The sequence below is a fragment of the Canis lupus genome, chromosome 26 (genome assembly GCF_048164855.1).
Source record: "Canis lupus baileyi chromosome 26, mCanLup2.hap1, whole genome shotgun sequence".
Taxonomy (NCBI): domain Eukaryota; kingdom Metazoa; phylum Chordata; class Mammalia; order Carnivora; family Canidae; genus Canis; species Canis lupus.
Window position 1 is genome coordinate 36591149 of NC_132863.1, and position 27223 is coordinate 36618371.

General features: G+C 42.9%; 1 long non-coding RNA gene across 1 annotated transcript; it reads left to right on the forward strand.

The window, feature by feature from the left end:
• Nucleotides 1-1827: 1827 nt before the first annotated feature.
• Nucleotides 1828-18712, forward strand: LOC140617899 (uncharacterized). The gene is made up of 3 exons (XR_012018043.1): nucleotides 1828-1926; nucleotides 12775-13005; nucleotides 18063-18712. It is a non-coding gene; the product is annotated as an uncharacterized lncRNA (long non-coding RNA).
• The last annotated feature ends 8511 nt before the right edge of the window (nucleotides 18713-27223 follow it).

Sequence of the window (27223 nt, forward strand, 5' to 3'; positions counted from 1 at the left end):
ATTAACAGAACTCCAAATATATTTTTTTAAGATTTTATTTATTTATTCATGAGACACACACACACACACACAGAGACAAAGACATAGGCAGAGAGAAAAGCAGGGTCCGTATAGGAAGCCCGATGTGGGACTTGATCCTGGGACCTCAGGATCACCACCTAAGCCAAAGGCAGACGCTCAACCATTGAGCCACCCAGGTGCCCAGAATTCCAATTTTTATTCTAGTATACTGCCACTTGGAATAAAAGTAAATTTCCCAGCTTCCCTTGCAGTTAGGTCTAGTCACCTCACTAAGCTCCATCCAGCGAGATGTGACTGGAAGTGGTGGTGGGGTTTCCAGAAAGGAGAGGATGTGCTCTTCCCTTTCTCTCCCTGCTTTCTGCAGCCTGGGATGGAGATAGGACAGATGTGCTCCAGCCAGTGCTGTAGAGTTGTGGGACTCAAATGGAGAGCTAGATAAAGCAGGCAAATAGACACCAGGTCCCTGAGGAAAATGGACTCACCATACCGGCTCTCCCCAGCTGACCCACAGACTTCTTTTACATCATAAGAGAAATAAACTCCAGATCACTTGAGTCACCAATTTGTCACATGTCTTTTACTTACATCCAGACCTGAGTCTAATTGACAGTGCCATTTTCCCCACATCCTGAGCAATGCATCGTGTTATAATTATGTTTTCATTTTGAAAGTCTGATAGATGAAAAATGACACCACTTTATCGCTTCAAATTCATTTCTCCAAAGAGTTGATCTTATTTTTATATGTTTATGAGCCATTTGTTCCCTTTTTTTTGTCTGCGAACTGTCTATTCTCATTTACTTCTTGACTCCAGGCTCAGGCTGACTCTTCTCTTGTGGTTGGAAGATAAACTGCCAGCCGCTCCTGGCTTCTATCTCATGTCAGCAACCTCAGCAGAGAGATCACCATTTTCCTGGATGATCCAACAGGAGTTTGGGGATTGTCAAGGGAACAAGAAGACAAGCACAGCCTGGAGAAAACATTTGCAAAAGACATACAGTAGTCCCTTGCCCATAAGGGATACATTCCAAGACTGCCAGTGGATGCCTAAAACCACAAAGAGTACCGAACCCCATATATACACCCTGTTTTTTTCCAGATGTACATATGATAAAATTTAATTTATAAATAAGGCCCAGTAAGCTAGGGACAACAATAACTAATACTAATATAAGGCAATTATAGCAACACACTCTATTTTTTTTTTAAAAATTTTTTTTTTTAATTTTTATTTATTTATGATAGTCACAGAGAGAGAGAGAGGCAGAGACATAGGCAGAGGGAGAAGCAGGCTCCATGCACCGGGAGCCCGATGTGGGATTCGATCCCGGGTCTCCAGGATCGCGCCCTGGGCCAAAGGCAGGCGCCAAACCGCTGCGCCACCCAGGGATCCCTAGCAACACACTCTAATAGAAGTTATGTGAATGTGATCTTCTCTCAAGATAGCTTATTGGGGGATCCCTGGGTGGCTCAGCGGTTTAGCACCTGCCTTTGGCCCAGGGCATGATCCTGGAGTCCCGGGATCGAGTCCTACATCTGGCTCCCGGCATGGAGCCTGCTTCTCCCTCCTCCTGTGTCTCTGCCTCTCTCTCTCTCTCTTTCTATCATAAATAAATAAATAAATAAATAAACAAACAAACAAACAAACAAATAAATCTTTAATAAATAAATAAATCTTTTTAAAAAAGATATCTTATTGTACTATACTCATCCTTCTTGTGGTAATGTGAGATAATAAAATGTCTACATGCTGAGATGAAGTGAGGTGAATGCCATAGCCATTGTGATGCAATGTTAGGCTACTACTGACTTTCTAAGGTTATATCAGAAGGAGGATCATCTGTTTCTGGACCAAAGTTGATCTTAGGTAACTGAAACCAGGAAAAGTTGAATTGGAGATAAAGGGTGAGTATCTAGTGAAATCTTATTATCCAATAATATACAAAGAACTCCTATACACTCAATAGTAAGAGAACTAACAAGCAGATTTCAAAAATAGGCAAAAGACCAGAACAGACACCTTCCCAAAGAATATATACAGATGCCAAATAAATATATAAAATGATGCTTTATATCATATGTCATCAGGGAAATACAAACTAAATCTGTAAGTCACCAAGCAGCTACTAGAAGGGCTAAAATCAAAAACATTGACAACACCAAATGCTGGCAAGAAAGTGAAGCAATGGGAACCCTCATTCATTTCTGGCAGGAATGTAAAAATGTTATAACCCCTTTGGAAGACAGTTGGAAATTTCTCACAAAAGTAAGCATACTTGTGGGGTGCTGGGTGGCTCAGTTGGTTAAGTGTCTGACTCTTGGTCACTTGCTCAGGTCATGGGATCAAGCCCCATGTCAGGCTCTGCACTCAGCACAGAGTCTGCTTGGGATTCTCTCCCTCTCCAACTCCCTTTACCTCTCCCCCTACTCATGTGTGTGCTCGCTCTATGAAATGAATAAATAAAATCTTAAAAAAACAAGCAAACAAACAAAACTAAGCATGCTCTTATCATACAATCCAACCATGTACTCCTTGGTTAAATTCAAATTAGTTGAAAATTTACATCTAGGGGCACCTGGGTGGCTCAGTGGTTGAGCATCTGCCTCTGGCTCAGGTTGTGATCCCAGGGTGCTGGGATCAAGTCCTGCATTGGGCTCCCCGCAGGGAGCCTGCTTCTCCCTCTGCCTCTCTCTCTGTGTTTCTCATGAATAAATAAATAAAATCTTTAAAAAAGAAAAAATTGACATCTACACAAAACCCTGCACATGTATATTTATAGCAGATTTATTCCTAATGGCCAAAACTTGTAAGCAACCAAGGTTTCCTTCAGTAGGTGAATACGGTATATCCACACAGTGGAATATTTAGAGCTAAAATGAAGTAACTTATCAAGCCAGGAAAAGACATGTAGGGATCTTAAATGCATATTGCTAAGTGAAAGAAGCCAATCTGAAAAAGCTGCTTGCTGCATAATTCTAACTATATGACATTCTGGAAAAGCTAAAACATTCTAGAGACAGTAAAAAGATCAGTAGTTGCCAGAGGTTGGGGGAAGGAGGGATGAATAGGTGGAGTACAGGGGATTTTCAGGGCAGTGAAACGATTCTGTATGATACTATAATGCTGGATCCGTGCCATTATATAGTTGTCTACATCTAGAGAATCTATAACACCAAGAGTGAACTCTAATGCTAAATATGGAGTTTGGTTGATAATGATGTATCAGTGTGGGTTCACTGATCATACAAATGCACCATTCTAGTGATGGATGTTGATAGCAAGGAAAGTGCGTATAGAGGGGACAAGGGTTAATATGACAACTCTGTACTTTCCACTTAGTTTTGAGTGGAATCTAAAATTGCTCTAAAGAAATAAGATTTATGGGCAGCCTGAGTGGCTCAGCGGTTTAAGCACCTGCCTTCTGCCCAGGGTGTGATCCTGGAGTCCCAGGATTGAGTCCCACGTCAGACTCCCTGCATGGAGCCTGCTCCTCCCTCTGCCTGTGTCTCTGCCTCTCTCCGTGTGTGTGTGTGTGTGTGTGTGTGTCTATCATGAATAAATAAAATCTTTAAAAAAATAAATAAGATTCATAATAAACAAACAAACAAACTGGATCAGACTGGGTCACATGTCTCTATCTGATCGACTGAATATGTTGCTGGATCAGGCCCAGGTACATACCCAGAGGTCCCTCTCTGGAGTCTGGAGTGGAAATCAGCCCTCCAAAGCACACGGAATGGGGGTGGGATGGGGTGTAAAGACGGAGAACATTTTAGAAAGAAAATAAGAAATAAGTGCTTGTTTCCTGAGAAGAGGAAAATGGATGTTGGGAGGATAAATCAATAGACAAGGCAAAGGAGAGAATCAAATCTTATAATTAGGCAGAGCAGCAAGTCCAGAGGCCTGGAGGCGATAAAAGAGATGGAGCTTGTGGGCAGACCAAGTGACGCGTTCTCTTTTAGATGTCTAATTAACTCACATTCAAGTCAACAACTTTATTAATTTATGGGGCATCAAATATGGGCCAGATCCTATGCTTGGGGCTAAAGAGACTTTTGTGAATAATAACTCAGTGGACAAGTCCATTAATTTTCAAAGGCTTACTTAATGTTTATTCAATGAACATTTAGAAGACTGGGTAAATTTCACCACTCCAAAATTAAATTACATATGGCCTAATTAGAATATCCATAATCCTTCTTGGTCACTGCTTTTTCAGAGAATTCTAGGATTCAGAGGAAGCCAGAGCAGTCATATGATTCACCATGACACCCCACACCCTCAGGTGTCCTCCCAGGACACATGGGTAACTTTTGACCTTGACTAACTTATAGTGACCACTTAAAAGGAAGAAAGCGCCCACCAAGAGTTGCCCATGGTTACTCTTGAATAGCTGGACCCCAAACCATGTGCGTCAGTCTGGAGATTTTGTAATTGTTCAAACAAGTGGGACAAGAACCATAAATTAATTGTTTTTAACATAGCCTTCAAAAAATGTTTTTTACATAGCCTTTTAAAGCCAACGAAACCAACTTTTCCCCCCCACCCCAACTCTTTAATATAATGCATGAAACGAAATACAAACTTCTTTTATTCTGAATTTTAGTCTCTGGACACTTTGAAGTGGTTTTGTTCGTTTTTTTAGATTTTTCTGTGCTAATACTGAATTGCTCCATTGCTGTTTCTTTTTATCAAAAGGAGGTAATATATAAAAAAAAAAAAAATCAAAAAAACCCAAAAGGAGGTAATATCAATCTCTCTGCTCTCTCCACCCCACATTGTTCCTCTTTCTATATTAAAGAGATGTTTACCAGATTTAGATAAAGACATGCGACATCATGAACTCTTTTGGTTAACCTGCAGTTATTAGGCACTTAGTGTGTACTTGGCACCATGAAAAACATTAGACAAATGGACACTACAGGCTGCCCATTAAGGAATCGAGGTTGTCTGTGTGGATCTTAAGCTGGTTACTTAACATCTCTGAGCTTCTGTTTCCTGAACTATCAAATAAGGATGAAATATCCCTCTTGCACGGGTCTTATTTACTCATTTATTCAACCAATATAGTTCGAGTTTCTGCTCAAAGAAAGTAGGGACACAGAATAGCGCTAGAGGGTTTTTGGTGGGGATGGAAGGCCGGTTGTCAGCAGGAAGCGTCTGTATGTGAGCCTTTCTGGTGTAATACCTAAAAAGAGCTCAGAAGAAAACAACATGCATCTCCTAAAGCCGGTGTATTAGGTTGTCTATCACTATGTAACAAATTGCTTCAAAACTCAGCAGCTTAAAACGATAAACGTTTATCTCACAGTTTGTGGGGCAGGGATCCGGGAGGGTTTGGCTGGGTGGTTCTCATCAGGGTCTCTCATCTTCCTGCAGCCGGGCTGTTGCTGGGGCTGCTGTCACCTGAAGGCTCACTTTGGGCTGGAAGATTTTTCTGAGCTTACTCATGTGGTTGTGGTAGGAAGTTGCCCCATGGGCCTCACTCTAGGGCTGCTCATGACATGGCAGCTGGCTTCCCCTCACCCCCCAAGCAAGTGATTTGAAAAAGAGAGAGAGAGAGAGCAGCTGGGACAGAAGCTTCAGTGTCTTTTATAACCTAATCTCAGAAGTGAGGGGGTAGCATCCCTTCTGGGGAATTCTGGTTCATCCAGACTGGCCTGGAGTGAGGAGGGGGTGGGGGCTGCACAGGGTGTGACAGCCAGGAGGCAAAGATTTGTTGGGTGCCATTTTGGAGTCTGACTACCAAAGTACCCTTTCCTCATTACAAAAAAAAAAAATTTTTTTTAAGATTTTATTTTATTTATTTATTCATGATAGTCACAGAGAGAGAGAGAGAGAGGCAGAGACACAGGCAGAGGGAGAAGCAGGCTCCATGCAGGGAGCTCGACGTGGGATTTGATCCTGGGTCTCCAGGATCATGCCCTGGGCCAAAGGCAGGCGCTAAACCGCTGCGCCACCCAGGGATCCCAAAAAATTTTTTTAAAATATTGTTTTTATTTATGAGAGACATACAGACAAAGAGAGACACAGGCATAGGGAAAAGCAGGCTCCATGTGGGGAGCCCGATGTGGGACTCTATCCCAGGACCCCGGGATCATGCCTTGAGCTGAAGCCAGATGCTCAACTACTGAGCCACCCAGGCGCCCCTAAAAAACTATTGAGTAGGCTCCATGCTCAACATGGGGCTTAAACTCACAACCCTGAGAATGAGAGCTGCATGCTCTACCGACCCAGCCAGCCAGACACCTCTCTTTTCTCATTTTATTCTTTTAAAAGATTTTCTTTTTAAGTAATCTCTATACTCAACAGCCCAGGATCGCACCCTGGGCTGAAGGCAGGTGCTAAACCGCTGAGCCACCCGGGCTGCCCACTACTCCTCTTTATACTTAATTTTGTACTCATAATTTTGTATTTTTTTTTAAAGAAGCACCCACGTCTACCCCCAACCCCAATTGTATAAACTTCAGGTCCCAGGACGCCTGGGTCCACCCCCAGAAATGACAAGTCCTCCTTTCACCAGACACGGAGCTTCAGAGGTCTTGCACACAGGGTCAGAAGCAAGGACTCAGTGGAGGGAAATTGTTTGCTCAGCACCAAGCCTGCCTGGGGGAAGGTGTAGATTTCAGCCCCCCCCCCCCCCCCACATTCCTTTGGAAGCTTAAGCTGCTGGAATTAAACCGGAGGTTTTGATGAGTGGCAAAGAGATAAAGTCTTGTTTGCACATCGTAATGGTGTGTTTAAACATTTTGACAATGATCAGGTGATCTCCTTCTCAAGTATTGACTCCGCTCTTCCGTAAGTGATCGCACTGGGCAGGAGGGCCCCTTGGCCACCTGACTGGGGCACTCACAAGTTAATTGACTTGCTTGGTTTCCTTTTGCTGAAGCCACGCAAGTGAAGAAATGCAGGGTTTTTTTGTTTTGTTTTGTTTTTTTTGGTTGTTGTTCTTTGTTTTCTGTCTTAGTGCACCAAGAAAAACAAAGCTGGTTTTTAAACCCCGTTGCATCTCTTAACGTTTTGAGGCTCAAGCTGTGAATTAGCAAGAACAAACAAAACAAATAAAGCAAAAACAAAAAACAAAAACCAAAAAAAACCAACAACAACAAAACACCCCAAAGAACCCAAAGAACAAAAACCCAACTCTCTTGGTCCTTGCTTCAATCTGTGTGATCTGAGATAAATCAAGTCCCTCCCCTCTCCCAATGCCGTGTTGGGGTTTGCTTAATAAAAGAAATTACCACCATTTATTGAATGTCTGTTTTCTGTCTACGGTATCTGCATATATTATCTCATTTGCTACTCAGCTAACAGGACCTGATGATCTTCATTTTGCAGATGAGGCTCAGAGAGGCTGTTATGATTTGCCTAAGGTCACACAGCACATAAATGATCAAATTGGGCTTAAATGGAAGTCTGTCTGGGGACACCTGGAGGGTTCAGTCTGAGGAGCACATAACTCTTGATCACTTGATCTCAGGGTTGTGAGCTTGAGCCCCACCTTGGGTGTAGTAGAGATTACTTTTTTTTAAAAGATTTTATTTATTTATTTGAGAGAGAGAGAGAGAAAGAGAAAGAGAGCGAGAGAACAAGCAGGAGGAGGGAGGGGGGAGAAGCAGACTCCCCACTGAGCAGGGAGCCTGATCCCAGGACTCTTACTCTTAGCCGCTTACCTAAGCCACCCAGGTGCCCCTTACTTAATTAATTTTAAAAAAAGAAACCAAAATGAAGGTCTGCCTGGTTTAGGAGTGCATGTTCTTTTTACTGTGTGGTTTTCACCTATCCCCAGATAAGCCAGATATTTCCATTAGATGATTTTACAGCATCTGGTAGTTTATAGATTTTATAGCATCCAGTCTTTAGTACTTTCTAAATTTCATTATTATAATAGTTACCTATTGTTGTGTAACAAACTACACCAAAACATAATTGCTTAAAGCTATCATTTAGGGACGCCTGGTTGGCTCAGTGGCATGATCCCGGGTCCTGGGATGGATCCCACGTCAGGCTCCCTGTGGGGAGTCTGCTTCTCCCTTTGCTTGTGTCTCTGCCTCTCTCTCTCTCTGCGTCTCTCAGGAATAAATAAACAAATTCTTAAAACAAAACAAAACCCACAAAGCTATCATTTATTGGGGCACATGGCTAGCTCAGTTGGGGGAGCATGCAACTCTTGATCTCAGGGTTATGAGTTTGAACCCCATGTTGGGTGTAGAGATTACTTAAAAATAAATTTAAAAAAACGATTTTATTTATTTATTTGAGAGAGGAAAGGGAGAGCACAAGTAGTTGGGAGAGGCAGCAGGAGAAGCAGACTCCCCACTGAGCAAGGAGCCAGATGCAGGGCTTGATTCCAAGACCTAGGGATCATGACCAGAGCTGAAGGCAGATGCCCAACTGCCTGAGCCACCCAGGCACCCCAAAAATAAAATCTTAAAAAAAACTTCAGAAAAATAAAATCTTAAAAAAAAAAAACAATCTTCAGAAAATACACACACTAAAAACAAAACAAAAGCCCATTTATTATAGCCTTTTTTTTCTTTACATAAACTCTATCCCCTATTTGGAGCTTGAAATCACAACCCTCAGATCAAGTGTTGCATGCTCTACTGACTAAGCCATTCAGGAATCCCTCTTTCTTTTTTTAAAAGATTTCATATTTATGAGAGACACAGAGAGAGGCAGAGAGAGAAGCAGGCTCCATCCAGGGAGCCCGATGCAGGAATTGATCCCGGGATTCCAGGATCACACCTTAGGCCGAAGGCAGGCGCTAAACCACTGAGCCACCCAGGGATCCCAGAATCCCTCTTTCTTATGTTTTTGAGTTGCTGTGGGGTCCTTCTGTGAGTTACACCTGGGTTTGCTCATGCAGCTGCATTCAGCTGGAGGGTCAGCTGGGACAGGCCTTTCCAGATCTAGGCTCTAGAACTCCTGCAGAGTCTACCTGTGACACTGGTCAGAGCAAATTCCATTAAGCTTTGTATATATTTAAACCATGTTGGTCTTTTCACAGCTGTGTCCCCAGCACCAGAACAGAGCCTGGTACATAGACTATTGCGGACATAAATGAGATGATCACAGTGCATTTCTCTGCTAGCACAGTGTCTTATACATCGAAGTTCCCTAAATGAGCGTTATTTCCCAGGGGAGATAAATAATACAGGTGATGCATTTTTAAGTTTGTTTATTTATTTATTTTTCAAAATTTTAAAATTTTATTTATTTATTTATGATAGTCACAGAGAGAGAGAGAGAGAGGCAGAGACATAGGCAGGGGGAGAAGCTGGCTCCATGCACTGGGAGCCCGATGTGGGATTCGATCCCGGGTCTCCAGGATTGCGCCCTGGGCCAAAGGCAGGCGCCAAACCGCTGCGCCACCCAGGGATCCCCTGTTTGTTTGTTTGTTTATTTATTTATAGTACTCTCTGCACCCAAAGTGGGGCTTGAACTCACAAACCTGAGATTAGAAGTGACATGCTCCTCTGATTGAGCCAGCCAGGCACCCCTGTTTTTTTTGTTTGTTTTTGTTTGTTTATTTGTTTAATGTAAACTCTATCCCCAATGTGGATCTCAAACTCATGACTCCAAGATCAAGAATCCTATGTTCTTCTGACTGAGCCAGTCAGGTGTTCCTGGATGATCTGTTATTTCTAGGGATACTTCAGATTTCCACACAATGATCTTCATTGTTCTCTCCAACCTATCCCCAGTTCTCTGCTGATACCCAATAAATTGCCAGAGATGCATAAATTAATGGAGAGGCAGTAGAAGATAAGGATGAAACAGGTGGTCATGGAGTTCAAGTCCTGGCCCAATCTCTCACTAGCTATGAGACCTCGGATGAATCATTTAAACTCTGTGCTTTTGTTTCCTCTTTTGTAAAACAGGTATAATAATAGCACATATTTCTTGAGATTGATGAAAAGAATTAAATGAGTTAATACTTGTATAAAGTATTAACAAGAGGAGTTGGTGTGCAGTTACTGGTATATAAAAGTTTATTATAAGTTACCCATAGGGCCCGACCTCGAGTTCGCAATGAGTCACTTTCTTAAGATCCAACATAGACTTTTGAGAGCTATTCTCTGTTTCACCCAACAGTCTTCAGAGAATCAGGTAGCTGTTGAGACGAGCTCTGAACAAGAGAGAAAGCAATCTTGCCCAGTTCATGGTTGGGTAGCTTTAATTCACCAATTTCTAATTTCATAGACAGTGTTCAGATTTTTTTTAAAAAAGATTTTATTTATTTATTAATGAGAGAGAGAAAGAGAGAGAGAGAGAGAGGCACAGACACAGGCAGAGGGAGAAGCAGGCTCCATGCAAGAAGCCCATGTGGGACCTGATCCTGGGTTTCCAGGATCAGGCCCTGGGACAAAGGGGGCGCTATACCACTGAGCCACCGGGGCTGCCCAGTGTTCAGATTTTTGACTGCAGTTTTCTATTGGTACAAACGAGGATGCCTTCAATGGAGGAGTCAACTTTACAGGCTTAAGTAGGAAAATTATATGATAGCATGGAACTTTCCTTTATTGTATTATTATTTTATTAGTGAACATTTCTAACACATTCAAAAGGAGAGAAAACAGTATAATCAACTCCTGTATCCATCATTTGGCAGTTTGAGAAAACCTCATCAAATATATTGTGTGGTCTGCCTATAAAATGGCATACTGACAAATTTAGAAAGAAATAGGTGTATTGTTCTGGAAAAGATGTCCAAAAATATGAAGTGAAAAAAAAGTTGCAAAAAAGAAAAAAAAAAAAAAAACCCCAACAACCCAAAATCCACCGCAGGCTACACATTATGTCTCCATTTGGTATAAAGACAATGTATTTTACCAGCACATATTTGTAACATTATTGTTTATTCTTAAAGAGCCTGGAAAAGCAGGAGGGAACAGCCCCTTCCCAAAAAGCCAAGCAAGCTTACTGCCCCCCAAGCAAACACACAGTCGGTGAAGGTAGAAAACAGGTTTTTTGTTTTTTTAAGATTTAGTTTATTTATTCAGGAGAGAGACACACACACACAGAGAGAGAGAGAGAAAGAGAGGCAGAGACACAGGCAGAGGGAGAAGCAGGCCCCATGCAAGGAGCCTGATGCAGGACTCCATCCCGGAACTCCAGGATCATGCCCTGGGCCAAAGGTAGACGCTCAACCACTGAGCCACCCAGGCATCCCAAAAAAAGGGTTTTCTTCACTGATTCATTTTGCAGTCTCTACCAGGCCTGCCAGGGGACGAGATCAGGAAGGCAGCTCCCTCCTCTCTGCGTCTCCCAGACTCCAGCTCAGACCTGGGGCCTTGAAATCTTGGGGTTCCCCGTTTGTGGTTCAAACCCATAATTCTCTTGACTGCATTTGGAACTGTCTTAACAAGAGGCTCCAGTCTTCTGAAGTTCTCAGAGTGGAATGTTTCTAAGACACACACCTCTTTCTCTTGCTAATATGAGTGCCTCTCTGGGCCCTGCTTTCACCTTCATCATTCTGGTGGGAGGGAAAGAAGTATGACAAGCTGAGTGAAATCCCTCTGTGCCTCTTAGGGGCTTGGAGACACTGGATGCTAACATCTCTTGAGTGTCCACCTTGAGCCAGACACTTGGCTGAGTGTTTTATACTTAAACAAACAAACAAACAAACAAACAGGGACGTCTGGGTGGCTCAGTGGTTAAGTATCTGCCTTTGGCTCAGGGCATGATTCCAGGGTCCTAGGATCGAGTCCCACATTGGGCTCCCTGTATGGAGCCTGCTTCTCCCTCTGCCTATGTCTCTGCCTTTCTTTCTCTGTGACTCTCATGAATAAATAAATAAAATCTTAAAACAAACAAACAAAACCCCCAAACACAACTTCCTTGGTGTTTGCAACGACCCTAGGGGATGGGTCCTGTGACAGTGCCCCTCTTAGGGATGCAGAAGATACCACGAACCAGAGATATGCCCAAGGTCACACTGCTAAGTGTGGGATGCTTCGAACCTCAATCTCTTAACCATTGTAAACCAGTTGCCTCAACACAAAGATTGTTCTAGAAAGACAGCAGAAAAAGGACTCATAATGGTTTCCTCTGGGGATTGAGCCTGGGCTGGGTGGAAGGGTCAGGGAAAGGGTGTGAGGAGGTTTTTATTTCCCACCTGATACTGGGGCCAGGTAGGTGATTGAGCTCAGGTATGGCTAAGATCAGAGCACAGACTCAGAAGCCAAAAGTGACTGCCCTGCTCTATAATTCAGGATTCTCCTTGCCCAAAGCAGACAACGATGATCGTGATGCCTACTTCACAGGGTTGCTGTGAGAATTAAGTGAGTTAATATATCCCTACCACATTTCAAATGGTGTTTTGTCACACAGTAAAAACCATACAAAATTTAACTATTATTACTCTGAATATTATTGGCATTTTTTCATGAATATATATTACTTTTTAAATAATGAAAACAATAAATTAGGCCTTTTAAAAGGCCAACTACAGTTACAACTACAATTACCCGGTGATCCAGTAATTCCGCTTTTGGGTTAAGAAAAATGAGTGCACACAGCCACAGAAAGACTTGTTCAAGGATGTTCATAACAGGGCACCTGGGTGGCTCAGTTGATTGTATGCCTTCAGCTCAGGTCATGATCTGAGCATTGGGCTCCCTGCTCGATGAGCAGCCTGCTTCTCCCTCTCCCTGTGCCTGACGCTCCCCCTGCTTGTGTTCTCTGTCAAATAAATAAATGAAGTCTTTAAAACAAAATGTTCATAATCGTTTTTTTTCCCATAATAGTCCACACTGGAAACAAGCAAGTGTGCATCTACAAGAGGACAGATAAATAAAAGGTGGATGGCATAGAAAAAAGTGGAGTGCTCAACAGTAAAAACAAACGAACTACCAAGGAGTCCCATAGCTGACACGACTGAATCTGGAAGATGGTATTTGAGTGAAAGAAACCAGACACAGAAGAGTTCATTCTGTATGGTACCATTTCTATGACGTCTAAGACTGGGCAAAACTAAGGTAGGCAGAGTTCAGGGTAGTGCTTTACGTGGGTTTGGGAAGGGGCAGAGGGAACCTTCTGGAAGATGGAAATACATTGTGCTCCAGAGAACAGGTGTCTGGAGACATTTCTGGTATGAGTGTGACTGGCATCTGGTGAGCGGAGGCCAGAGATGCTGCTAAACATCCCACAAGGCTCAGGACAGCCCCTGTGACAGAGTTATCTGTCTCCAAAGGTCAATAGTGCTGAGATGGAGAAGCATTGGTATATGGTTTAAATTGCTTACACGTGGGACACCTAGGTGGCTCAGTGGTTGAGCGTCTGCCTTTGGCTCAGGGCATAAACCCAGAGTCCCAGGATCAAGTCCCACATCAGGCTTCCTGCATGGAGCCTGTTTCTCCTTCTGCCTAGGTCTCTGCCTCTCTCTGTCTCTCATGAATAAATTAATAAAATCTTAAAAAAATTTAAATTTCTTACACGTGATCAAGGAATGTCCGCATCCTTGTGGATATTTGCCATTATTAGAAGCCAAATCTGAGTGGCAGAGATGGCTAGTTACTCTGAGGATAGAATCCTCACTGGAGCAGCTGCCCAACTAGGGACATTTCCCAACCCCCTTTGTGTCTGAGTACAGCCATGTGATTTGTTCTTGCAAATAGAATGTGAGCAAAAACAATATGTGTTAGTTTAGGGTCAGGCAGTTGGGAAGCGTGTGTGCTTTGTCCACCCACTTTTCCCTGCCAGCGCCAGAACATGGACAATGCTGGAGAGCCATCGGTCATCTGGGAGACCAACGTGAACAGGAGAGAAACTTCTGTTATGCAACCCTGAGATGTTGGGGTTTATTTGTTACAGTGGCTAGTGTTACTGTAATAAAGTATTCAATAAAAAGTAAGCTCTGAAGGGCAGATCTTCCAAGCTGATCTATTAAGGAGTAGTGAATCTCACTTGTCCCTTCTCTGAAAGCAGGGGTCATATGCTACACGTTTTCTTAGTCCTCTGTGATGCTAAGCACCACCTTTCTTCTTTCCATCCATCCTTCCTCCCACCTTCTGTCTCGTTCTTTCTTTCTTTTTTTTTTTTTTTTGTATGATAGTCACAGAGAGAGACAGAGAGAGAGGCGGAGACACAGGCAGAGGGAGAAGCAGGCTCCATACACCGGGAGCCCGACGTGGGATTCGATCCAGGGCCTACCAGGATCGCGCCCTGGGCCAAAGGCAGGCGCCAGACCGCTGCCAGTCTCTCTCTCTCTCTCTCTGTGTGTGACTATCATAAATTAAAAAAAAAAATAAAGCTTTTACTTATTTTTTAAAGACTTTATTTATTCATGAGGGACACACACAGAGAGAGGCAGAGACACAGGCAGAGGGAGAAGCAGGCTCCATGCAGGGAGCCTGATGTGGGACTCGATCCCAGGTCTCCAGGATCAGACCCTGGGCTGAAGGCAATGCTAAACCACTGAGCCATCCGGGCTGCCCCAGAGTTGTGTTCTGATTGGCTTAAATCAGTTGATACAACTTCTTTTCCCTAGCATCAGTGTTTGGTTCACAGATGGGCACATAACCAAGTCAAAGCCAGTGAGATATGAAATATTAGCTGAGGCTTCTAAAGGGAAAACCCTTCCTTCTGTGTCTGTGTATGTTTTAAGTAGACTCCATGCTGGGAGCCTACTTAACGTAGGGCTTGAGCTCATGACCCTGAGATCAAGACCTGAGCCGAAATCAAGAGTTGGACATTTAACCAACTGAGCCACCCAGGTGCCGCTTGTTTTCTTCTGTTTTAAGAGAGAGCCCTGATACAACTCCCTGTTCTCCCAGATGGTGGTGTATGTTTGTGAAGCTTCTAGTTCCTGCAGTCATCTGCTAGCAAGAGGACAACTCTTGAAACTGTTGGGAAGCCACAGGAGAGAGTTCCCAGGGGCTCAAACAGTGTCAGGACTGAAGGTGTTTTGTTTGGTTTAAGATTTATTTATTGGGGCACCTGGAGGGCTCAGTCTGTGAGGCATCTGCCTTCAGCTCAGGTCATGATCCTGGGCAGACACTTAACCGTTGAGCCACCCAGGTGTCCCAAGACCTAAGTTCTTTCTGCATTTCTTCTCTGCCTCTTTCAGCCTATTTTGTTCACTTGTGGTGGCAAAATAATGCCCACAATTCCAGACATTCAGGTCAAAATGTCATGTATCTCTGTTAACGAAAAAAACCTTTCCCAGAAACACTCAGCAGATTTTTCCTCTCATCTTGTTGCTCCAGAAGATATCACAGAATACTGCCCAAACCGATCACTGGAAAGTGTCTGGATCAACATGACTGGCCTCTTTCCATCTTCATTCTGTTCCTCAGGCTGAGGCTGAGACCAGAACCCATCTCGCTGGAAGTACATGGCCAGTGGGAGGAAGGGGGAAAAAACGATCACAACCAGAATTCTGATTTAAAAAGGGAGAATTTAGGGATGCCTGGGTGGCTCAGGTCATGATCCCAGGGTCCTGGGATTGAGTCCTACATTGGGCTCACCACAGGGAGCCTGTTTCTCCTTCTGTCTGTGTCTTTGCCTGTCTCTCATGAATAAATAAATAAAATCTAAAAAAATAATAAAATAAAAAGGGAGAATTTAAAAAATAATAAAATACAAAATAAAAAAATTTTTTTGAGTAGTCCAACAATAGTGTCTGTTATATACCTTGCCATTTATTATAGACATTCATATATATATCCACCACCTGTAAGAAAAAGAAAGCCAAGAAAAAAAAAAACAAAGCTAGGGAGAGATTTATTGGCATGCATATCTCAGATCAGGGACATCAGTTTCAGGCACGGCTGGATCCAGGCAACAACAGTATCAATACTTGGTCTCTCTTTTCATCTCTTATCTCTGTTTTCTTTCTAAAAAGATTTTACTTATTTATTTGACAGAGAGAGAGCAAGTGAGCACAAGTGGGGGGAGCAGCAGAGGGAGAGGGAGAAGCTACTGAGCAGGAAGCCCAACATGGGGCTCAATCCCAGGACCCCAGGATCATGTCCTGAGCTGAAGGCACACGCTCAACTGACTGAGCCACCCAGGCACCCTGTCTCTATTTTCTTGAGTGCTGACTGTATTCTCAGGCAGAAGCTTACCAAATGATGACTGAAGAAGCTACGGTCTTACTCCCTGCTTAGCAATGAGTATCTCTTAGGCAACTGTTCCAACAAAAGTTTTAAGAATTGAGCCTCAATGACTTGACTTGGATCACAACCCCATCCTTGAACCAGTCACTATACCCAAGAGGAATGGGAAATTCTTGTTGGCCAATCATAAACCTGGTTTCCACCTCTGAACCAGAAAATGAGGTCATCACCATCTCCAAATAGATTAAGAATGTGGGAAGAGGGCCTGGCTTGGTTGGTAGAGTATGCAACTCTTAATTTGGGGGTTGTGAGTTCGAGCCCTGCTTTGGGTGCAGAGCTTACTTTAAAATAAAATGCGGGAAAAGAAGCCAGAATGTTACCAAATTGCACTTGACGTCACTGGATGACCCTGAGGGCATCTCCCAGTCCCAGCATGCTTTGCACCAAGGTTGCAGAGTTCTCAAGTTCCTCAGACTTTCTTTGGTTCTTTCATTGATTCCTCCCTTGGTTAAGACTTATTCTCTGTACTTAGTCCCTTAGGCCAGGGATTCTCAAAGACTGATGTGCCTGTGAGTCATCTGGGGGGATTTTTTTTAAATACAGCCTGATTCAGCGGGTCTGAGTTGGGGCCTGACGGTCTCCATTACCAGGGACCACACGTTGAGTAGCATGAAGTCAAGTGCCTCCTGTATATTTTCTCAACTTTCCAGTGGAAGCCACAATTGAGTTAAGGAAGAAAAGCAGATCATATAAACTTTTCTTTTTAAAGAAATTTAAATTAAAAGGCGAGTCAATTTAAATAAAAAATATTAAGTAAATAATAATAAGGTGGTTTGTGGCTGTGGCAAAAATCCCAAAGGCCTTCTGTGAGTGAATGACTAAACTTTGGGGAACTCTGGTAGAGTCAGAATCTCTTCTAGAATTTTTTTGGCTGAACCAAGCTGGGCCAGAATTCCCTGCATGAAAACTGGTGTGAGAGAAATCTTTCAAAGAACAGACAGCCTCTACTAACTCCATGTAGAGCTTCTAAATCCACACAGCCTTTATTCATGGCCTCTTTATTTATTTTTATTTTTTTTAATTAAAAAAATTTTTTTAAAGATTTTATTTATTTATTTGAGAGAGAGAGCACAGGAGTGGACGGGGGCGGGTTGAGGGAAAAGGAGAAGCAGGCTCCACACTGAGCCCCAGGGAGCCTGAGGACATGGGGCTGGATCCCAGGACCCTGAGATCATAACCCAAGCCAAGGACAGACGCTTAACCGACTGAGCCACCCAGGCGCCCCCACGGCCTCTTTGAACCATTTAAACTATTTTTTTTTTTTTTTAAATAAAGCCTTCATTTTTGGGAGAGGAGGCATTGTGCACGCTAATTGCCAGTTGCAAGAACCAAGTGGCCAGGGCGCCTGGCTTTGAAGTCTTGCAAAATACACTTATAAGAGTTGGCAACCCTGGCAAGACCCTGGAGTGGCATCCAGAATCCAAGGCCTTGAAAGATCCCAGTGTGTTTATTTACAGAAAGCTTGCCTTTGCTGACCAGGCCGATTGAAACCCTGCTCAGCAGTGGAAAGACTCTGTGTGTGTGCACGTGTGCATGCATACTGTGTGTGTGTGTGTGTGTGTGTCCCTGCTCCTCCAGTTCTGATTACCTAATTCCAAGTCACCTTGAACTTACTTTTCATTTACCCCTGGCACATCAAATACTCATGCTGAGGGGGTTGACAAGACAGAGAGAGTGCCAACTAACCACAGAGGGGAAGTTCAAGCAGGTTTTTTGCCATCCTTATCGGCCCGAGCAGCCTCCTAAAAATCATGTCTCATTTGCATTAATTCTACGAAAAGTGAAAACTGATAAAACAAGATTGCATTTTTTGATTCGCTAAAAACATCTTTATTCCACAACATGGCTGCTGAATCTGATTAACAGTGACATACTGCTAATGCTGAATAATGATTTTTTTTTTTTTTTTTTTTAAGAAAACGGCTATATCTTCTGTGTCTGGAGATGAAGGATCAAGGAACCCATACTAATTCTTTGGCTTCACCTCTGACTAAATACAATCTTTGGTAGGCTGGCTTTCTCTCTGCCCCCTGCCCTTTCTTTCTAAACTTTATTGAATATTTCTTATGGTACTGCTATAGGGATATGATAAAAACCAAAACAGGGGTTCCTGACTGGCTCAGTTGGTAGAGAATGTAACTTGATCTCAAAGTTATGAGTGCAAGCCCCATGTTGGGCCTAGTGCTTTAAAACAAAACAAAACAAAACAAAACAAAACAAAACAAAACAAAACAAAACAAAACAACAACAGAATAATCTCAGCTCAGATGGAGTTCAGTTTCTGGACAGGAGTGACAAACGCAAATGCACACTATGAGCCAGGGATGCAGTGAACAGAGCTGGGTTGTGTAAGACAACAGGTGATCATTTTCACTCAGCCTTGGTGTCTGGGAGCAATCAGGGAATGGTGGGGACTATGGTAAAGTGGAGAGCCTCTGCTCTTCTCCAGGTCTTCATACTGGCCATGCAGGAAAGGAGACCCTGTTTTCCATACCCTTCTGTTCACATTTTGAAAGAAGCCAGAAACAGACAGAAATTCAGATCCTTAGTTAAAAATCTACCAATATTCACAGACTGGCAACTGATTTAGACTTTGTTAAACATTGTCAAATGGGTCAAATGGAATATATCTGTGTTCTAGATTTGCCCAGTATAAAAGAGTAGCTTTCAAAAACAGTCGATCTTGAGTCACAGTAAGAAATACATTTTATGTCATGATGGTGCATGCGCATACACACACTCTTGAAATGTAAGGTTCTAGAACACTTTCCCTTGCTCTGCGTGATGCAGTATCTTCTCCTCATTTCTATCCTAGTCTATCCTAACCTAACCTACTCTTTGACAAAAAAGACTGGATGGGAGAGATTAAAATGCTTTTAAGACACACTAATGGATCATTGTACAAAGTATGAAAAACCAAGTCATCATATGAATTGCAGTGGTGCTCAGTGCTGGCTACACATGAAATCAGTTAACTGGGGAATTTCAAAAAAATACTGATGCCTAAGCCCTACCCCCAATCAATTAAATCATTTGTTGGGGATCTGGGTATTAGAAGGTTTCCAGTGCATCTCCACTAGTGAGAACCCCTGGTATACATTCACCATCAGGAGCTCTTCCAGACCTAACTTGGAATCAAGGCATGGTATTTTCTAGCGGTGTGTCCTGAGGCAATTTGCTTTAGCAGAGGCTCCCTTTCCCCAGCTGCAAAATGGGGATAATAAATAGTACTCAGCTTGTTGAGTTGCTCCAGGATTAAATGAGATAAGATATGTCAAGAGTTTTCCATTGGGGCTTACTGTACTATATATATGGCAGGTGCTCCATCAATAGGGGGTATTGTTATGTGTGGGAAAGACACATTTAAACAAATGAGTTATTCAGAATCCCAATGAGACCTTCTATTGAAAGACAGCAGCTTCTGTTTCCTGCTTCTACCTGCTGCCTCTGCATTGGGGAGCTGGTTAGGCTTTGCTGCTCCTACTGGAGTTCATAGGAAAGATGCTGGCAGAGCTGGATTCATGTACCTGTTACAGGCATGTGATTCTTGTTAAAATAATAACAGTAGTAATAACAGTAACACTTACACGTCGGGTGATTAACCATGCTAGTTTCCTGGGAACTGAAGGGTTATCCAGAAAGTGAAGGCAAGTGTCCCACTCATCTTGGTTTGCTCGAGACTTTGCAAATGTTAACCCTGCAATCCACAGGCCAAACCCAGTCCACTCTGTTGTTGTTGGTTTTTTTTTTTCTTCAATTGACATATTTGTGGAGTTAATTGTAGATTCACATGCGGTTGTAAGAAATAATACAGAGAGGGGGCGCCTGGCTGGCTCAGTCAGAAGAGCACATGACTCTTGATCTCAGATTGGTAAGTTCGAGCCCCACGTTGGGTATAGAGAGGACTTTAAAAAGAGAGAAAAACAGAGTGATCTCTTGTACACTTTGGCCATATTCCCCCCGGTGATACATTATATGGCACTGTAGTATAATATCACATTCAGGTTATTGATATTAATATAACCCACCGATCTTATTTAAATGTCCCTAGCTTGCCTTGTACTCATTTGTGTATGTGTGCATGTGTGTGTATTAGTCCTATACAGTTTTATCATCTGTGGTTGTATATCTACTGTTATGGTCAAGATCCTGAACAGTTTTAACACCACCAGGGTCCTTCACGGTGCCTTTTTGTAAGCATGCTCACCGGTCCCAGATTATACCCCAGTCTTCATCTCTAACCCTTAGCAACCACTAATCCATCCCCTATTCTAAAATGTCATTTCAAAAATCTTATGCAATTAGAACCATATAGTATGTTTCTTGGCAATCCCCCCCCCCCAAGCACAATTGCCTGGATCTTCAAACTGCAGTGTGTATTAATAGTTCATGCCTTTTGACTGCTGAGCGGTATTCCATGGTAAGGATGTGCCACAGTTTATTTACCTGTTGAAGCACATCTAGGCTGGTTCTCATCTTTGGTTCTTTGTTCTGTTTTTAACAAAAAATATAAAGTTTTGTTGGCACACAGCCGTGCCCATTTGTTTACATATGGTCTGTAGCTGCTTTCCAGAGTTAAATAATTGCACCACAGACTACATAACCCACAACATAAAATATTCACTATCTGGCCTTTGACAGGCAAGGTTTGCCAACTTTTTTTTTTTTTTTTTTTTTTTTGCCAACTTCTATTCTAAGCATTTAACATATATTAATCTACTTGACTGTTATCACATCCATATGCCATTGTTCTGATCTTTTTTTTTTTAAGATTTTATTTATTTATTGAAGAGAGAGAGAGCGAGAGAGCAAGCAGGGGGAGCTGCAGAGGGAGAAGGAGAAGCAGGCTCCCCGCTGAGTAGGGAGCCCAACGTGGGGCTCGATCCCAGGACCCCAGGATCATGATCTGAGCCAAGGGCAGATGCTTAACCAACTGAGCCACCTAGGTGTCCCTCCTTTCCCTATTTTAGGTAGGAAGACTTATGGCCAGCTGGGAGATCTGGTCTCCCTTTAGGGTGATCAACCTATCTTGATTTTCCCAGAACTGAGTGGGGTGGTTTCTGGGATACCGTACTTTACTAAAAGCCAGGAAGGTCCCAGGCAAACTGGGAGGAATTGGTAACCCTAGTCCCAGTCCAGATTTAGAGAGAAAGGGTGATTTTCAAAAGACAAAGATGAAAAGAAGCAGCATTTCTGCTCTTGCAGATGCCTTTAGTTTGTTTTTTTACAGATTTTATTTTTTTTAAAAGATTTTATTTATTTATGAGAGAGAGAGAGAGAAATTGAAGGCAGAGATACAGGCAGAGGGAGAAGCAGGCTCCATGCACCCGGAGCCCGACGTGGGATTCGATGCCGGGTTTCCAGGATCGCGCCCTGGGCCAAAGGCAGGCGCTAAACTGCTGCGCCACCCAGGGATCCCTAGTTTGTCTTCCTAAATGACTTGAGTGCTCCATGCAAACAGAGAGGTTCTTCACCTGTAAGTAACCCAGTGCCTATTTCCTAAGAACAGGGGCCCTATCCTACCTAGCCCCACACAATCATTGTGTTCAGGAAATGGATCATGCAGGTAAAACTGTATCCCCTCATGCTCAATGTCCCCAACTGTCCCAATCAAGTTTTTCATAACTGCTTTTTTTTTTTTTAATTCAGGATTCAAGGATTGCATATTGCATTTAATTGTCCTATCTCCTCCTAGGTGTAGAACAGCTCCCCAGCCTTTCATTCTCTTTCAAGACCGTGTTTTATTTTGTTTTATTTTCAGAGCCTAGGATAGTTCTACAGAGTGTCCTTTAACTTGGCTTTGTCTGATTGTTTCCACAGGTTTCAGTTCAGGTTAAACGATTTTGGCAAAATTACTACAAACGTGATGGCCTGCGTGTCCTTCCTGGAGAATGATTTTTAAATTTTTAACAGGTGACATTCCAACCTTTTGGATGTGAAAATACTGAAATCACTGAAAGGAGAAGTACCTTGGCCTAGGTCATATGTACTTCTTAGTTGGTGAACCCAGACTAATTTTGGTTTCCGTTTCCCTCTGCGTTTCTGCAGTTCGTTGGTCTTCTGTGTTCTTAAAAATGGACACCCCCACCCCGCCTTCCCCCTGATCGTATGCCCCCCCCCTTTTTTTTTTGTCGGCACTCTGCTAAAAAAGAAAAACCAAAACATTTTTTTTCTTTTATTATTTTTGCACACAACTCGGTTTTCTCTCCAACAAGGCCTGAACTGCTATTGTTTGCTGCAAACTTCTTTGCATCCAATCCTTCCTCTTTTCAAGATAAGGCCTGTTTTTCCCAGGGCTCAGGGAACCACACCTACAAGAGCTGTTCCAGGCACGTACAGCATTGTTTTCCTTTCTCTGATAAGCTTCTTTTGCTGAGAGCACTCCCTTTGTCTCTTACCTGTCTCCACAGCACTCTGCGATTCACTTTTATTTTCTTGTGATAGCATGGCCATTTCTGTTAGGATGCCAGTTAATTATCCCTATGTTGTCTGTTCTTGATGGCTGGTTAGCTGACCGTCCCCAGAATTATGGCTTGATTCTAAAGCTTGAAAAGAACATGTATCAGAACCATTTGGAGGGCTTGTTAAATCCTAATTGCTGGGTTTAGTGCTGCCTTCAGCCCACAGTGTGATCCTGGAGTCCCGGGATCGAGTCCCACCTCGGGCTCCCTGCATGGAGCCTGCTTCTCCCTCTTCCTGTGTCTCTGCCTCTCTCTCTCTGTCTCTCATGAATAAATAAATAAAATCTTAAAAAAAAAATTCCTAACTGCTGGGCCCTACCTCCAGAATTTCTGATTTAGTAGTTCTGGGGCAGGGTCGAGGATCTGCATTTCGAAACTGTTCTAGGTGATGTTAATGCTGCTCGTCTACAGCCTACACTTTAAGAATCACTGGCATATGCTGGCGTTTATATAATATCAAACCAATTTTATCAAACTATTTAATTAATTCATTAATTTATTTTTAAAGTAAGCTCTACTCCCAGACTGGGCTTGAACTCATGACCTCAAGATCAAGAATTGCAAAATATTTTATTTTATTTTATTCTATATTGCAATATTTTAAATTACAGATATTACGACACTCACAAAACTTGCCGATCCCCTTTTCCCAGGGGCTCAAACCTCTGCTTTCCCTTGTTCCCCTGCATCTAATTCATCTTGAAATTTTCTTTGTTCTAACTTCAATCTGTACCCCGTACCCCCATTCTTCCTTTTCTCCTGCATCATCCTAACCCAACCACATGTCCCCTCTCACCTGCATACTGGAGCTACTTCCTACCTGGTCCTCTCTCACTCCTGCTCCCTCATCAACCAGATGATCTTTGACACATGAGTCAGATCATGTCAGTCTGCCGAAAGCATATCCAGTGGCTATTGCTATCACAATTAATTGCAAATGTCTTTTACAACTGACAAGAGCCTGCATGCCCTAGCCCCTGCCTCCCCGCCTGCCATTAACGTTTACTTCTGCTTGGCTCCTCACTCTCTAGCTGCACCAAAGGCCTGCAGGTTGTGGATACACCATACTGTTCCTGAAACAGGTAACCTCGGTTGCCTCTAGGGACAAAAACTTATCATCTGGGGGAGAGCAGAAGGAATGAGGTTTTTACCCTGCCCCTTGTAACTTTAAAATTTTAAACCTCATTAGCATACTATCTATTCAGAGTGAATAAATAAACACAATCAAAACTAAGTCAGTTAGTGGTTGCTCTCTGGCCTATAATAATAAACCATTTGTTTTTGTACCTTTCTTTTTTGAGGATTTTATTTATTTATTCATGAGAGACACAGAGAGAGAGAGAGAGAGAGGCAGAGACACAGGCAGAGGGAGAAGCAGGCGCCACGCAGGGAGCCTGATGTGGGACCCAATCCCAAGACTCCAGGATCAAGCCCTGGGCCGAAGGCAGACGCTAAACCACTGAGCCACCCAGGGATCCCCAAACCATTTCTTTTATATCACGGATCACAATCTGTAATTATCGTGCTTTTGTGTTGAACTTTTGTTTTCTGCCCTTCCCCCTGATGCTGGTTTACAAACTCCCTGAGAGCAGAGAGTTGCTCTCTGTGGCTCACCATGATATTCCCAGGAGTTAGCAGAGGGCCTGGTAAGCAGTAGTAACTTGAATTGTTGAATGAGTGACTCTTGTACACTGGGGACAAGGTTGGGAGGCATATGCAATAAAATCACCTTGGAGGGATCCCTGGGTAGCTCAGTGGTTTAGTGCCTGCCTTCGGCCCAGGGCATGATCCTGGAGTCCTGGGATCGGGTCCCACATCAGGCTCCCTGTGTGGCGCCTGCTTCTCCCTCTGCCTGTGTCTCTGCCTCTCTCTCTGTGTGTGTCTCTCATGAATAAATGAATAAAATATTAAAAAATAAAATAAAATAAAATCACCTTGGGATTCAGAACTTGCCTATCTGAACCCCAGACCTGCTGGAACCGAATCCCCAGGGGGCTCATGACTGTGTAGCGTTCAAAGCACACTTTGAATGTCTGAGCATCCTCTGCAACTCCTGTGCCAAGTGGTTGTGGCTGCTTGGACATGTCAGTCAGCAAAATACCACTGGAATCATGTTAGCTACGTTAGGTCTTAGTTTTCCTGCCTGCAAAACGGGCAGAGTGGATTAACGTTCTCATTCCATGTTTTAGGATTTTTGCCATATTTTCGTACTACCTACATTATTTATTTAGTTAGTGTTTTTCTTGAAATTAATTCACTGACTTTTTAGTTGTATAAATTTTATTTCAGAAGGAGACATTAGGGCCACCTGGGTGGCTCTGTCAGTTGTCTGGCTGTTTATTTTGGCTCAGGTTATGATCTCAGGATCATGGGATCAAGCCCTGTGATGGGCACTGCACTCAGCAGGGAGTCTGCTTGAGAATCGCTCCCTCTACCTCTGCTGCTCTCTAAAATAAATAAATATATTTTTTAAAGGAAACATATCAATATGTGAGGAGAAAACCTGAGTTGCTTGGCATAAATGGAAGGTAGAGTTAAAGATAGTGAAACAGCATAACATGATTACATTTATATACAGTTACTTGCTAGAAACTTTAGGATTTCTGATGGCTTGTCCTTTGTTCAAAAAGGAAATTGCACTATACTGAGACTTCCTACTGAAAGTAGTACTGGAAGATAATTGTGAAGGGGTGATTTTCTCATAGTGCTTTTTGAGCATTGTCTGGATATTTGACCAGAAATCATCTCACCTGCCTGTGGGAAAATATTGGGTTCCAACTGCTCATTTCAGAAATGGGGAAACTGGGATACCTGGGTGGCTCAGGGTGTGATCCCAGGTCCAGGGATTGAGTCCCACATCGGGCTTCCTTGCATGGAGCCTGCTTCTCCCTCTGCTTGTGTCTCTGCTTCTCTCTCTCTCTGTGTGTCTCTCATGAATAAATAAACAAAATTTTAATTAAAAAAATGGAGAAACTGAGGCCCATAGTGGGGAATGTACTTTGCCTAGGAGACTCATTTGGGAATAATTATCAAGTCCTTTGAACCATAAACTTTGACAATGAAGCTACATGGAACAGGGTCTGAAACATAGCAAAACTCAAACGTGTCCTGACATGATCATCATCATTTCTCTTGTGTAATTATCATCTGTGTAACTTATCTATATGGGGCAACTGACATTTAAATTTTTTTTAAAGTAGGCTCCATGCCTAGCATGGCATTCAGTGCAGGGCTTGAACTCATGACCCCAAGATCGAGATCTGAGCTGATATCAAGAGTCAGACACTTAACCAACTGAGCCAGCCTGGTGCCCTGACATTTGATCATTTTTGTCCTTAACTTTTAGTTCCTTGAAGGCAGAGAATGTATCTCATACATTCCATTTATTTTATTTACTTATTTTTTCTTTTTTAGTAATCTCTACACCTGACATGGGGTTCCAACTCATGACCCCGAGATCAAGAGTCACATGCTCCACCAACTGAGCCAGCCAGGCACCACAACAATACAAGTTGGTTTTTAAAGCATATGCTATAAGGGGTCCTTGGTTGGCTCGGTTGGTGGAGCATGTGACTCTTGATCTCGGGGTCATGAGTTGGAACCCCATGTCAGGTGTAGAGATTACTAAAAAAGAAAATCTTAGGGGCTCCTGGGTAGCTCAGTTAGTTAAGCCTCTGCCTTCGGCTCAGGACATGATCCCAGGGTCCTGGAATCTAGCCCCTTAGGAGGCTTCCTACTCAGTGGGGAGCCTGCTTCTCCTGCTCCCCCTACTCGTGTGTGCACTCACTCTCTCTCTCTCTCTCCCCCTGTCAAATAAAGAAATAAAATCTAAAAAAAAAAAAAAAAAAAAATTAAAAAATATTTAAGAAAATCAGCTTTTATTGAAATATAATTCCCATATCACAAATTCACCCACTTAAGGGCACCAGGTGGCTCAGACAGTTAAAAGTCCTACTTTGGCTTAGGTCATGATCATGAGGTTCTGGGATTGAGTCCTGCATTGAGCTTCCTGCTCAAGGGGGAGCCGGCTTCTTCCTCTCCCTCTGCCCCTCCCCCCTTCTCATCCTCTCTCTCTCTCCCTCTCTCAAACAAGTAAATAAAATCTTAAAAAACAAAACAAAACAAAAAACTACCGGGACACCTGGGTGGCTCAGCGGTTGAGTGTCTGCCTTTGGCGCAGGGCGTGATCCTGGAGTTCTGGGATCGAGTCCCGCATCGGCATCGAGCTCCCTGCATGGAGCCTGCTTCTCCCTCTGCCTGTGTCTCTGCCTGTCTCTCTCTGTGTCTCTCATGAATAAATAAATAAAATCTTCAAAAAAAAAAAAAACCTACCCACTTAAGTTGTATGATTCAAATAAAAATATATGAAGAAAATTAACAAGTGTACGATGGTTTTTGGTGGATTCACATCTACTACGATCACTACAATCAATGTTACATTTTTATCACCCCTCTGTACTCATTAACAATCAATCACTCTTTGTGCTTTGCTCCTCTCAGGTCTTGGTAACCACTAAGCTATTTTCTGCCTTTATGGTTTTGCTTGTCTGCACATCTCATATAAATAGAATCCTACACTATGTGGCCTTTGGTGAGTAGCATCTTTCACCAGACCT